Source organism: Spinacia oleracea, chromosome 4, assembly GCF_020520425.1.
Source record: "Spinacia oleracea cultivar Varoflay chromosome 4, BTI_SOV_V1, whole genome shotgun sequence".
Lineage (NCBI taxonomy): Eukaryota > Viridiplantae > Streptophyta > Magnoliopsida > Caryophyllales > Amaranthaceae > Spinacia > Spinacia oleracea.
In genome coordinates, this window is record NC_079490.1 from 152,604,578 (window position 1) to 152,616,686 (window position 12,109).

Here is a 12,109-nt window from a genome sequence, read left to right on the forward strand (position 1 = left end):
GAAATTGGGGATTGAAATGTGTCTGATGTTTGATGTGTTCTCTTGTTCTTGTTTAGGAGTAATGAAGAGGTGAGTTTTGGAAATAGTGATGATGCAAAGATGATGGATATTGAGGAAGTAGAAGTTGTGGATGGCCAGGCATGTTTTAGGTAAAATCTGTTTACAATAATTCTGAACATATCTCACTTATATTATGAACATGAATCACTTATATTCTGAACATGAATGCCTTTGTTTTAAATTTATACGAAACTAATTTTATTCGTCTTTGAACATAAAGTGTTAAGGTATGAACATTATTATATTATATGTGAACATTTTTGTTGTTGCTATTAAGTTATTAGTATAAACCTATTTTATTTTCAGATAATAAACATGTGATGTTAATATATGTACAATGTACAATTATAACTGAACATCCTTTTTACCTTTGTTTTTAACATTATGCAAAGAAGTAATAGTGGTCAAGAAAATTACACTTGAGAAACTGAACATTTCTATTTTTGTAATATCTAGAAAGAAATATGTGGTAAGAGAGCATTACCGGGTGTTGTTAATCCTTTGTAATATTTTGTGTAAGTATTTGAACATGTATTGTCTTAATTATGAACATTGTGTGTCATGTTTTGAACATTTCACTTCAATTTGTGTTTTAGTACATTTTAGGGTGGATTTGGATCTCAATCTAAGAAAAAGAAAGTAATATATTCGATGTATGTTCTAAATTATGCTAATAAGGTATATTTGAAGATTTTTTTTTGTCTTAATATATTATTCATTATCTTTATTAATTTCATGTGGTTCCTTTTGAAGGTACTCTCAATAGCGGGATTGTCTACTTCTCTTGATGTTCGTGTATCGCTCTATGATGAGATTATGGCCATTTTTGATAAATAGTTTGATATAACGATTATAGATATTTTATTCGTCGAATATCAATATGTAATACATTTGAACATCTTATTTACGAGTAATATCTTACGTCACTTTCTTAAGTACTTGGCGTTTAAGTTTCTTATTGTATTTCTGTTTAGATTGGAGAATGGTTAGTTCAAAGTTCATTATTGAACATATGTAATGATTAAATGAACATATGATCTAATACATTGAACATAAGGTGAATCGTATGTGCTATAATAATAAAAATATAACACATAAATTGCCTCAAACTAACCTTTTCCTTCCTACCGGAAAATCATAATATTTTTAACTAGTTGAACATAATTCGGTATAATTTGAACATAAGACTTGAGAAACTGAACATCACACAAAAGTGTTCTTATTTATGAACATATCATAGTTTTATAAAGTTGAATTTTTTGTGTTATAAATTGAACATTGAACATTGAACATTGAACATGTCAATCCATCAACAAACCCAGCCTTATAGTATACCTCGCTCCCACCAGATCTCCCCACCTTATCTCCTCCAAGAACTCCATGATTTCTCCTCTTTTTCATCATCATCTTTCGCCGCCAACTTCTCCAACATTTTGATGAAGACTTTGACGGAGGTTATTGCGACGGAGTTAGGGTTTGATTGAGGACTGGTTGATGGCGATTTATCGCCGTAGATGATGATTTAATCACAATTTGGTCGGTCATGAGAGAGAAATCTCATAAATTTGACGGTGTTTCAATGAAAAATCAACTTGAAAGATGAGAGAGAGAGAGTGCTTGTGGATTTGCTGCGGGTTTTGCATGTAGAGCAAAAAAACCAATGATACGCGTCGTTTGTGTGCGTATGCAGCTATTACTGGCTGGATAGGTATGCAGCCATTAATTATTAGTTTATGCCTCATATAAATGCACGAGATTTCTAAAAATTATAAAGCCAAAAAAAGTGCAGCAACTTTTAGGTAGAGTATGTGTAAGAAAGACCGGGTGAGACAATCACGCTCGTGTGGTCTCACGCGCAGTATAAAGGGAGTTTTTTTTATCTCCTTTCATTTTTCCTACAAACGCGTTTCTTCATCTTCTCTCCTCTCATCCTTCTCTCTACAACCAAAACCATAACCTCCTGCAACGCTAGTCTGTTCTTCCTCCGTCGCGAACCCTAGTTTTTAATCTCTCCTCTCAATGGATTCCTCACTGTCATTTACACATGATAACTTCGACATCTCCGCGTCCTGTCCATGAATTTAGCAAGTTCGTTAACCTTCTACAGCGGTGACGACCTCCATGGATATTGTCCTCCTTATAAATCTTATCCTGCATTCACTTCACTTACTCGATTTTCTACAGTTCAAGGACTTCGTTCTCCGTGATTTCTTCCTCCACCTGGATTTGCTACAACTCTCAATTTGATGTTCCTCCTAAATTTGATGGTCCTCCTAGATTTGACACTCCTCTTCAATTTAAGGCTCCTGCTCTATTTGATGCTCAAGAACCACTGATTCTGTTACCTGAAAGTCACGCACAAAGTCCTGCAACAACATAAACAACATCAGACACAACTTCTGGAAGAGCATCAGAAACGACATCAGACACAACGTCTGGAACTCCATCAGCTAACACCTCAATTAATTAACTAATCAATGGAAATATTTAGCTGGATACTTTCATGTGTTAACTAATTTCATTTTTATTTAACTAAAGTTTTGAATTTTGTAACTAATTGCTCCTAAATTGATTGTTTTAAAAAATTTGTAACTAAATACTCTCACGTGTTAACTAATTACATTATTTGTTTAACTAAACTAGTTTTTAGGCCCGTTCGACGAACGGGCTGGTTATATGTTGGTCGGGTAATGGAATTTAGAAGTTATGTTGTTCTTAAGTAGGTGTTAGAAGATGTTTAAACCAAATGACAATAATTAAAACTTTAACATATGAAGTCTTGTATTTTTAATCATTTCATATTTCTGCTTATGTTCATCTTCCCTGAAAAAATAAATCCACTTTAAACCACTTATTACCACCAATAACATATCATTTGTACAAAGACCAAACAAATTTGCAACTGTTACAGTTTACGACTATACTCATGTTATCCAATTAAGGGAAAGACTTAACAAAGTCTAACTATTGAACTATACTGACAAAAAATTTCTTATAGGAGAACTAAAACTAATTGTAAGTTCCCCTAACAACAAAAAGATACAAATAAAACCTACCTAAAAGTCTCAAAATATCGATGCAATTTACCCACCTTTAATCATTTGCATGGAAACCATACATTATAAGATTATCCTTCTCTGAAAAATGAATTGCAACTAATTAAGAAAGAAAAATAAACAACATACTTCCAATGTGCTTAAGAAAAATCAAGAACAACGTGCTTAGAGAGAGATAGAGGGGGGGGGGGGGGGGTATTACAGCTTGAATTGCATGCATGAAAATAAACAATAGAAATGTTGAATTAAAGCACCCTATAATCTCCTACCGTTTCAAAACGGATCAGTCAAAAAGTCTATTAGTGAGGTTAAATTTTGAATTAATGCTACAGGAGAAGGGGAGAAGATTTGGGGATTGAATTAATGCTACAGGAGAAGGGGAGAAGATTTGGGGGTTGAATTAAATTGACATTGAAAATAATTAAGCTTGGAGAATTAATGGGAAGGTGAAGAATGGGGAAGATGAAGTAGGGGACGGTAGTTTAGGCATAATCAAGTTGAGTATCGATCCTAATTTTTGGTAATCCCTCCGTCCCCTTTTTGTAGTCTTGATTCTATTTTAAGCGTCCCAAAATTATAATCATGTCATGTTTCTATTTCTGGCCATTAAGTTTTCCACTTTCTCATGTACTATATTAATTAAAAATGCACTGAAAACCCAACACAACTTCTTCATGTACTATATTCCTTTATCCATTATATTTCACTTTCTCATACAAATTAATTATCAATGTACTATATTCTAAATTTCCGTGTACTATATTACACTTTTCTTAAAACCCGTGTTTTTAGTCAAACAATACTATAAATATGGGATGGATGCAGTACAATTCTAGTAAATTAAAGAGACGGAGATTAGTAGTATACTACGTAATAACTAATGACAATAAAGTAGAATAATGAATGACCATTATTTTTTTTATAACAAAAAGTAAATAGAAAGATTAATAAGATTGAGACACGTGTCATCAAAATAGTATCGCTTATGTGTCATTGAAATGGTGATGGTTATGCTTTTTATTGACTAGGGATTGATATATGAATTTTTAACTAATTTCTCCATAGTTGATGGAATTACTTCACCGGTTAACCAATTTTAACTAACTCGTTTCATGTGTTAACTAATTTCATTGGACTTTTCCATCAAAAAAAAAAAAAAACTAATTCCATTGGAATTTTAACAAAATAATTGAATTTTGTAACTAATTTCTCCATGGATGATTACTGGTTAACTAGTTATGACTAATTACATTATTTATTTAACTAATTTCTTTAAAATTATAACTAATTTCTATAGATTTTAAACTAATTTGTTTTTTCATTTTACAGCTTTCATCAATAAATTTGACAACTTAACAGAGGATGAAATAAGAGGATCATTGACTGGATATAACGCAGAGACGCTTGATGAAATATTTTCTCTTTATCAGAAACATTCAGTGCTTCTTGAATTTTCAATCAGGAAATCTATAGCAAGGAGAGTTCCAAAAACTGGAGAGCTCGAGGAAAAATACTTTTGTTGTTCAAAGCAATGAAAAAGAAGGGAAGAGAAACCAAAAAACAACTAGGAAGAATTACCTTTACCATCTGAAAACAAACCAAAAAAGAATTCAAAACAAACAAGAAAGCAAGAAATTACTAGAACAGGTTGCAATGCGCAGATAAGAGTGAAGTTAAACAAATAGGAAATTTTGTGAAACACTACCTTAATGTTTGGACGTTTTGTGAATTACTACCTTATAAAAACTTTTTTATATTTTCCTGCCTTATAAGTTTGATATGTTTTAGTAACACTACCTTGTAACAGAAAACGTTAAATCTCTCCGTTTGTGGGTCCCACCCCAACGACTTTATTCCCTTTCTCAATCTCTGTTCTTCTTTCAACTTCCACCTGCACCCTATTCTTATTCTTGAATAGTTAAGTGAAATTGATTTATGATTGGATTACGAAATTGGTTAATGGGTTTGGTTCTTTTTGGCTTTTAAAGAAAGTTTGATTTTTTTGGTTATGTGGTTTTTCATAAACATGTGTGAATGTTGATTTGAGTATGTAATGATTTTCTTTTCTGGTGATTATTTATTAAATTATGGGAATTTGAGATTTTTTTTTGGTGAAGAAAGGGGGGAATTAATTAAACCCCGGCTAAATAATAAACCAACGAAAAGAAATAACCAAACACACCAGTTAAACGAACAAAGATTAACAACTAGGAACAACACTACTACTCGCAACCTGCTGCACCTCAAAAATCACGAGCCACTTCCGGTGGAATTTAGGAATTTTTAAGTAAGTTGATCAATTATGTTATGTTTGTTGTTGTTCCTTCAAAATTGGGTGTTGCAAAATTTAAATAATCAATTTTGAAAGTGTGCTCATTTGTGGTAGGCGGAAGTAGCAAAAGATGAGGTTTATTCTCAAGTTTCTCTAATCCCAACAAACTAGGTAGGAATGTTTACTAATCATCCATTATTTTGTTAAAAATTGGACTTAACTACTATAATTAATTTACGTTTCAAGTTTCCTAATCAAAACATGTTTGTTTAATTGTTTAGTTCCTAAAGATTTGTGCTTTAATTAATTGGGGCAGATTGACGAGGGACAATGTTGGTCTGAATAATGTCTGACAATGTTTTCTGCATTGTTTCTTTTGTGCTTGTAATTGGGGCAGATTGAGGAGGAATTGAAAGAGACTGAGGCTGATATTAAGGGAGATGAAGAGGATTTTGAGAACCTTGTCAAATCTACAACACCACATATGTTCTGCAAGACTCTTACCGCCTCAGATACCAGCACTCATGGTGGATTATTTGTGTAACACCCTAATAATTCCTTGCTTTTTATAAAACATTTTCCAACTTAAAACACAGGAATTACCAAGATATTACCGCCACCGTGATAACGGCTAAGGCTATTTACCAGAATTACGCAGCGAAATTAACTAACTTTCAAAACATATTAAATAAATAGTTAATGGTCATTAAAACAAGTTGGAACCGTGGAGGCCCAAATCCAAAGTATTAAACCATTTGAAATCCATTAACTGAAATAGTAATAGTAGTAGTCATGACTAAAAATAGAAATAGAGTTTATAAAATACGGAAGAATAAACTCTCAACTCGAATCCCATGATAACTTCTCCCGCAAGTTATCTCTACAAACCTGCTTTATTGAAAATCTACTCCCCAACAACGCAAATGCAATTGCTGGATCATCATAGGATCATTAAGGCAAAGGCCATGACCAAAAGACATGAAGCACGAAGTCAGCAAAAGCTGAGTACGAACAAGCTAGAATAACATTCTATCCTAACATGCTTCACTCGACAAAATAGATAATCCACATGCAAAAGCCATAAAATAAACAAGTAAACATGGAGACAAGACTCGACACGAGACACGACTCTTGACTCACAGTTTAATAAAAGTAGCTTCGAACGGGTAAAGTAAATTAGTATCCTCAAAAGGAAAGAAAAGGGTGATGGGAGCCAACCATACACCAAAATAAGTCGGGCTACTACCGACAGTCGGGCCATACCGACAGGAATTCCAATGCATAACGGCATAAAAGAGAATGAAACAACGTCTTGTATCATTCTAGGAGTACAAGTTTTCCGGCAAGACTCCCCCCATTGTTCATACTCAAGGTATATACGTTCCAAGAGTTTTGAACCTCTTTGGGTTACACTTTACATTAATTAGTATATTATGTTCAAGGCGACTCAAGACACAACATACAAACAATTGAAAAATTAAACAATTCAACAATGATCTTTAATATTTTACTTCTTTAGGACTTGTGATCAAACAAAACTCAAGTGAAATTACCCCCATTGTTCCTTCTCAAAAACACTGTTTCAGAGAACCCGACATTGCCTATTAACAAGCGGGGTGTGCCCTTAGCACGAATTGTCCTTAATTCAATTCACATAGACTCTCTAACATATTCTACCCCTTTGGTAGAATATATATTGCTCACTAGCAATATTCGACTGGCTCAATAATTATGCTAGACATCCTGTACTATAGCATAATAATAATAACAACTTGCATGCGCACAACCCAAACATGCAAACCAACTTGAACAACATGCTTGACATAATTCAACGATTATAAAAGTCCATAACATGATAGTTCAATAGAATCTATAAAGCATAATTCAATTCATAACATGCTCGTTCACATAGATTCAATCAATAATAACAACATGCTTGTTCTCAACATTGAACATGAATTCATAATAACATATTCATTCCCAATCATCAAACATGAATTTCCAACATATAAGTTCACATGATTCGCATTCAATACACTTCATAAAGTCCTCAAGGGATGGGTGGTCACCCTAGTCTTGTACGTACCTGGACTACCTAAGTACGGGGGCCCCTGTGCGAATCACGACTCACTAGAAATCAACTCCTATAAACAAAACAAGAGAACTAAATTATTATCCATGTTTACTAAATTTCCAGCAAATATTTAAGAAACTAAAACCCTTAGTTTAATTAAAATCATTCATTAATTGGTAATTTAATAGTCTCAAATAGTCAACTCAAGTCCTAGCATAAAAACATTGACTTTTTCGCTTTAAAACCCTTAAAAACCAACCTTTTAAAGCTTAAAAAAATTCTGAAAATTTAGATTGGTTCCAATAATTTAAATTGTCATTAAATTATGTAAATCAATCGCTCAATCAATTTGAAACCAAAACCCTAACAATGGTTTAATCCGAAAACGTGTTTTGACTTCAAAAATCAATACTTTATGAACATATAAAATCCGAAAATTACAAAACCAATCATCAAAACCAATTTCTTTAATTAAAACATACTACTAACCCAATACGGTGTTCATAACCGTTTTAATTGATCTAAACAATTCAATAATTAAACTTAATCACAATAATTAAATCAATTTAAAACTGAAAATTAATATTTTTGAAAACATAATTTTTATTATCCCAATTCAATAACACACACACACAACAATTAATTGTGTTGTGTGTGTGTGCGTCGAGCAATCAACGCAACAACAACGACACACAACAGCACCGCACGCACCGCAACACAGCGCGCGCAAGGCGACGAGAGGGCAAGGCTGCGGGGCAGGCGAGGCACACAACGCGCGACACACACAACAGCGTGGGCTGCGCTGAGGGACGAGGCAAGGAGAGGGCGAGGGCGCGAGCACGCTGATATGTGTGTTTTATATAGAGTTTTTACCCCCGTCCCTTAGTACTTTATGATCTCAAATGAGCTCTTCGGAGCGATTTTTAGTACTAATGTGCTCCTTGTAGTGTGTTTGTATTTCCAGGTTCATCATTGTAGGAATTAGCATATTTTTGTGCATTTCCTACTCATTTGAATCAATACAAGAGATTATGTACTTTCGAGAGCACAAACATTAAGTTTGGAGAGTTTTGAAGCAAAGAGAATAACGAAGGAAGTACAAAAATGACTATAGTCCACTATTTTAAGCATAACTCAAGTTCTACAACTCCAAATGATGTAATTCTAATTGGGTTGGATTATAGACTTCAATATCTTTCCAATAAGTGGTCACTCGCCTAATTCCAACGAACAACGAAGGAGATATGACGTTTTGAAGATAGAGGATCGTGCAGTTTCAACACGCGCCCGATCGGGCGGGCTTCGCCCGATCCGGATCGGGCGGTCATTCTGGGCGCTGTTCTGGGCATTTTGCAACCTCCCAATCGGGCGGAATTTTGCCCGATCGGGCGGAATTTTGCCCGATCGGGCCGACTATCGAGCACATCGCCCGATCGGGCGAAGCGTCGCCCGATCGGGCCACGCCAACCTCTAGCGTATTTCGCGAGATTTTATTTCCGATTTTGGGCTCTATTTTGGGCAAACTATAAATACTAGCCCCTTATATTTTTAGTGATACCTTTTATTCTAGTTTTCTAATTACTTAGTCTATTTTAGTTCTCTCTATTTTCTCCAAACACTTAGTTTTAATTTTAATCAAAGATTCAAGCTTTATTATTCCATTGTTCTTCAAGTCGGTATTGTTTCTTGCTTTAATTTATCTTATTGCTTGATCATGTTTTCTATTATGTTAATTGCTTTGTTATTTATTATCATGAGTGAGTAGTTTAATTTATAGGGTTTAGGGGATCCATGAATGCATGATTGGGATTATATGTGGACTTGATTAATTGATTGATTGATTATAATTTCTATAGCTTATTATTATTGCTCGTCAATTCTGTTCGGCCGGACTATTTTGATTTGAGTTTGATTAACCTTAGATTATGCGCCGAGAGGTATAAATATGATGTTTTTTGGTCTGTGGCTATTAGATAGGAATTATTTCTAGTACGTAGCGAGAGCCCGCTAGTTGTTCTATCCTAAGGAATTCATAAGATTCGAGAGATGCATGTTTTCCTAATTATGATTGTTCATTGATTGTTATTGTCCGTTGTCCAATCCCGCTCTGCATTTATGGTGAACCGTTGCCCTAGATTCCTTTAATATTGTTATTTTCCGATTTGATTATTTGCTTTAGTTTAATATACAAACCAATCCAACTCTTTGTTACCAGTAGTCTAGATTAGTTAATTAATAGTAGAAAGAACATTGTTTCCCTGTGGATACGATCCCTGCTTCCCTTACTATATTTTTAGTTGGTGAACGCTAGGTTTATATTTGATAGGAGTGCGATTTAGCCTGTCAAATTTTGGCGCCGTTGCCGGGGAAACGGTTTTATTTTCTGTTATTAATTGTTTTTCTAGATTATTGTTTGTCACTTCTCAAGGGACTCCCGTTCCTTGAGACCAGATCTCACGACTGTTTTCTAGTTCTTGCTTGTTTATGCCCAGGACTGTCCATACCAGCGATCTGACTTCGTTCGATCCTGAACCTGAACGGACCTTTCGTAGACGGCGTAGATTCGTTGAACAGTTGAGAGACTATTCTGACTCTGAATCCGACTATCTGATTAGCAATCTATTCCATACAGATTCAGAGATGGGTGACCAAGCACCACCACCCCCACTTGTGCCAAGGCTTACAGACTATTCTAAACCAAGTCTGTCTATGCTTCCCAAGGCAATCATGCCTTCCATTGCGGTCGAGAATTTCAAGATTGAACCCCAGCTGATAAACATGATCGAGAGACACCAATTCGGTGGGGAAAAGGGTGAAGATCCCAATCTCCATATTCAGTCTTTCATTCAGTATTGTGCCACCATTAAGCAGAAGAATTTAACACCGGAGCAGACTATGGAGATACTCTTTCCATTTTCATTGAGTGGGAAGGCCAAGCTATGGATTAACAGTCTCAACCGCGCAGCTATGAAAATCACCGATTGGAATTCTTTGGCCCTTGCATTCTATGTTAAATATTTCCCACCTGAGAAGACAGCTCGTCTAAGGGGACAGATATTAGGTATCTCTCAACAAGCAGATGAGAGTTTGTTCGAGGTTTGGGAAAGATTCAAGGACTTGCAAAGAGAGTGCCCACACCATGGTTTGGAGGACTGGTTCCTGGTTCAGCAGTTCTATAATGGTCTGGGTAATGAGTCTAGGTTTCTTTTGGATTCAGCTGCCAGTGGGAGATTTATGCAACTGGAGGTGCCTAGAGCTTTAGAGGTGATTGAGGAGATAGCCATCCATAGTGCCCAATATGGAAATCCTAGAGGTTTTGCCGATCGTGGTGTTAAGCATGAGATGAACTCTATTGAACAGCTTACTGCTCAGCTAACTGCCCTACATCACAAGCTGGACAATATACAGATCGCATCTTCCCAAGCCACCCAACAAGCTAGTATCGCCGCAATGAGTGCTCAGTTGGCCAATGTCTGTAATAGTTGTGGGATGCAAGGTCATTATGCACCGGAATGTAGGAGCTCTATTGAACAATGCAATGCATTCCAGGCCTACAAGCAGAACAATCCGTACTCCAACTCATACAATGAGGGGTATAAAAACAACCCCCTATTATCATATAGGAGTACTAATGTTCAGAACCCCCACCAGATTCAACACCCTCCACCACCACAACAACCTTACCAACCACCACCACAACAACCCTACCAACCGCGGAGTAACTACAACCCGCAGCCTAGTGGACCACCTGGTTTTCCTCCACAACCTCAACCCACACAACCTGATCCCATGCTTGTAGAGATGAGGAATATGATGTTGGAATTGCAGAGATCTCTGAGCGAAAAGGATGCCAAAATCGATGCCCTCACTGCTCATAACAAGATCATGGATAAACAGTTGGCACAAATGGCTACTACTCTTGCAGAGAGATCGAAGGGTCAACTCCCTTCACAGCCTATGACCAGAGAGTCTGCAAACGCTGTCACTTTGCGGAGTGGATATGAGTATGATGGGCCACCTATGACTATAGAGGAAGGGGTTGAAGTATCTGTTAGTGGTGCTGTGCCAAGAGAAAGTGAGAAGGTGGTCAAGGATAAGGAAGCTGACACAAGGGTTGAGAAGAAAGTTGAGATACAAGTTCCACCTATCAAACTTCCCTTCCCTCATCGTCAGCTAAAGAACAAGCTAGACAAGCAGTTTGGTAAGTTCTTAGAAGTGGTAAAGAATCTGCAGGTAACGGTCCCTTTCACTGAATTAATTACTCAAGTACCTGCATATGCTAAATACATGAAAGACATCTTGACTAGGAAGAGAGCATTTAGTGAGGTGGAGACTGTTGCATTTACTGAAGAATGTAGTGCCTTACTACAGAATAAGTCTCCACCCAAGTTGAAGGACCCTGGGAGTTTCTCTATCCCGTGTAATATTGGCAACCTTTTTATTGACAAAGCCTTATGTGATTTAGGTGCCAGTGTTAGTGTCATGCCCCTGTCTGTATGTACTAAGTTGAACATGGGTGATTTAAAAGTTACCAACATAACTCTGCAAATGGCTGATAGATCTGTAAAATACCCCCTAGGTGTTCTAGAAGATGTGCCTGTTAGAGTAGGTAAATTTTTTATCCCTGTTGATTTTGTTGTGTTGGAC

The 12,109-nt window shown here is 36.0% G+C and overlaps 1 long non-coding RNA gene and 1 other non-coding gene across 2 annotated transcripts; one reads left to right on the plus strand and one right to left on the minus strand.

Annotated features, from left to right (window-relative positions):
• The first annotated feature begins 54 nt into the window (after positions 1-54).
• Positions 55-963, plus strand: LOC130460146 (uncharacterized). Its single transcript, XR_008920091.1, has 2 exons — positions 55-149; positions 814-963. It is a non-coding gene; the product is annotated as an uncharacterized lncRNA (long non-coding RNA).
• A 9,538-nt stretch (positions 964-10,501) lies between these two features.
• Positions 10,502-10,608, minus strand: LOC130460301 (small nucleolar RNA R71). Its single transcript, XR_008920213.1, has one exon. It is a non-coding gene; the product is annotated as a small nucleolar RNA R71 (small nucleolar RNA).
• Between the last annotated feature and the right edge of the window lie 1,501 nt (positions 10,609-12,109).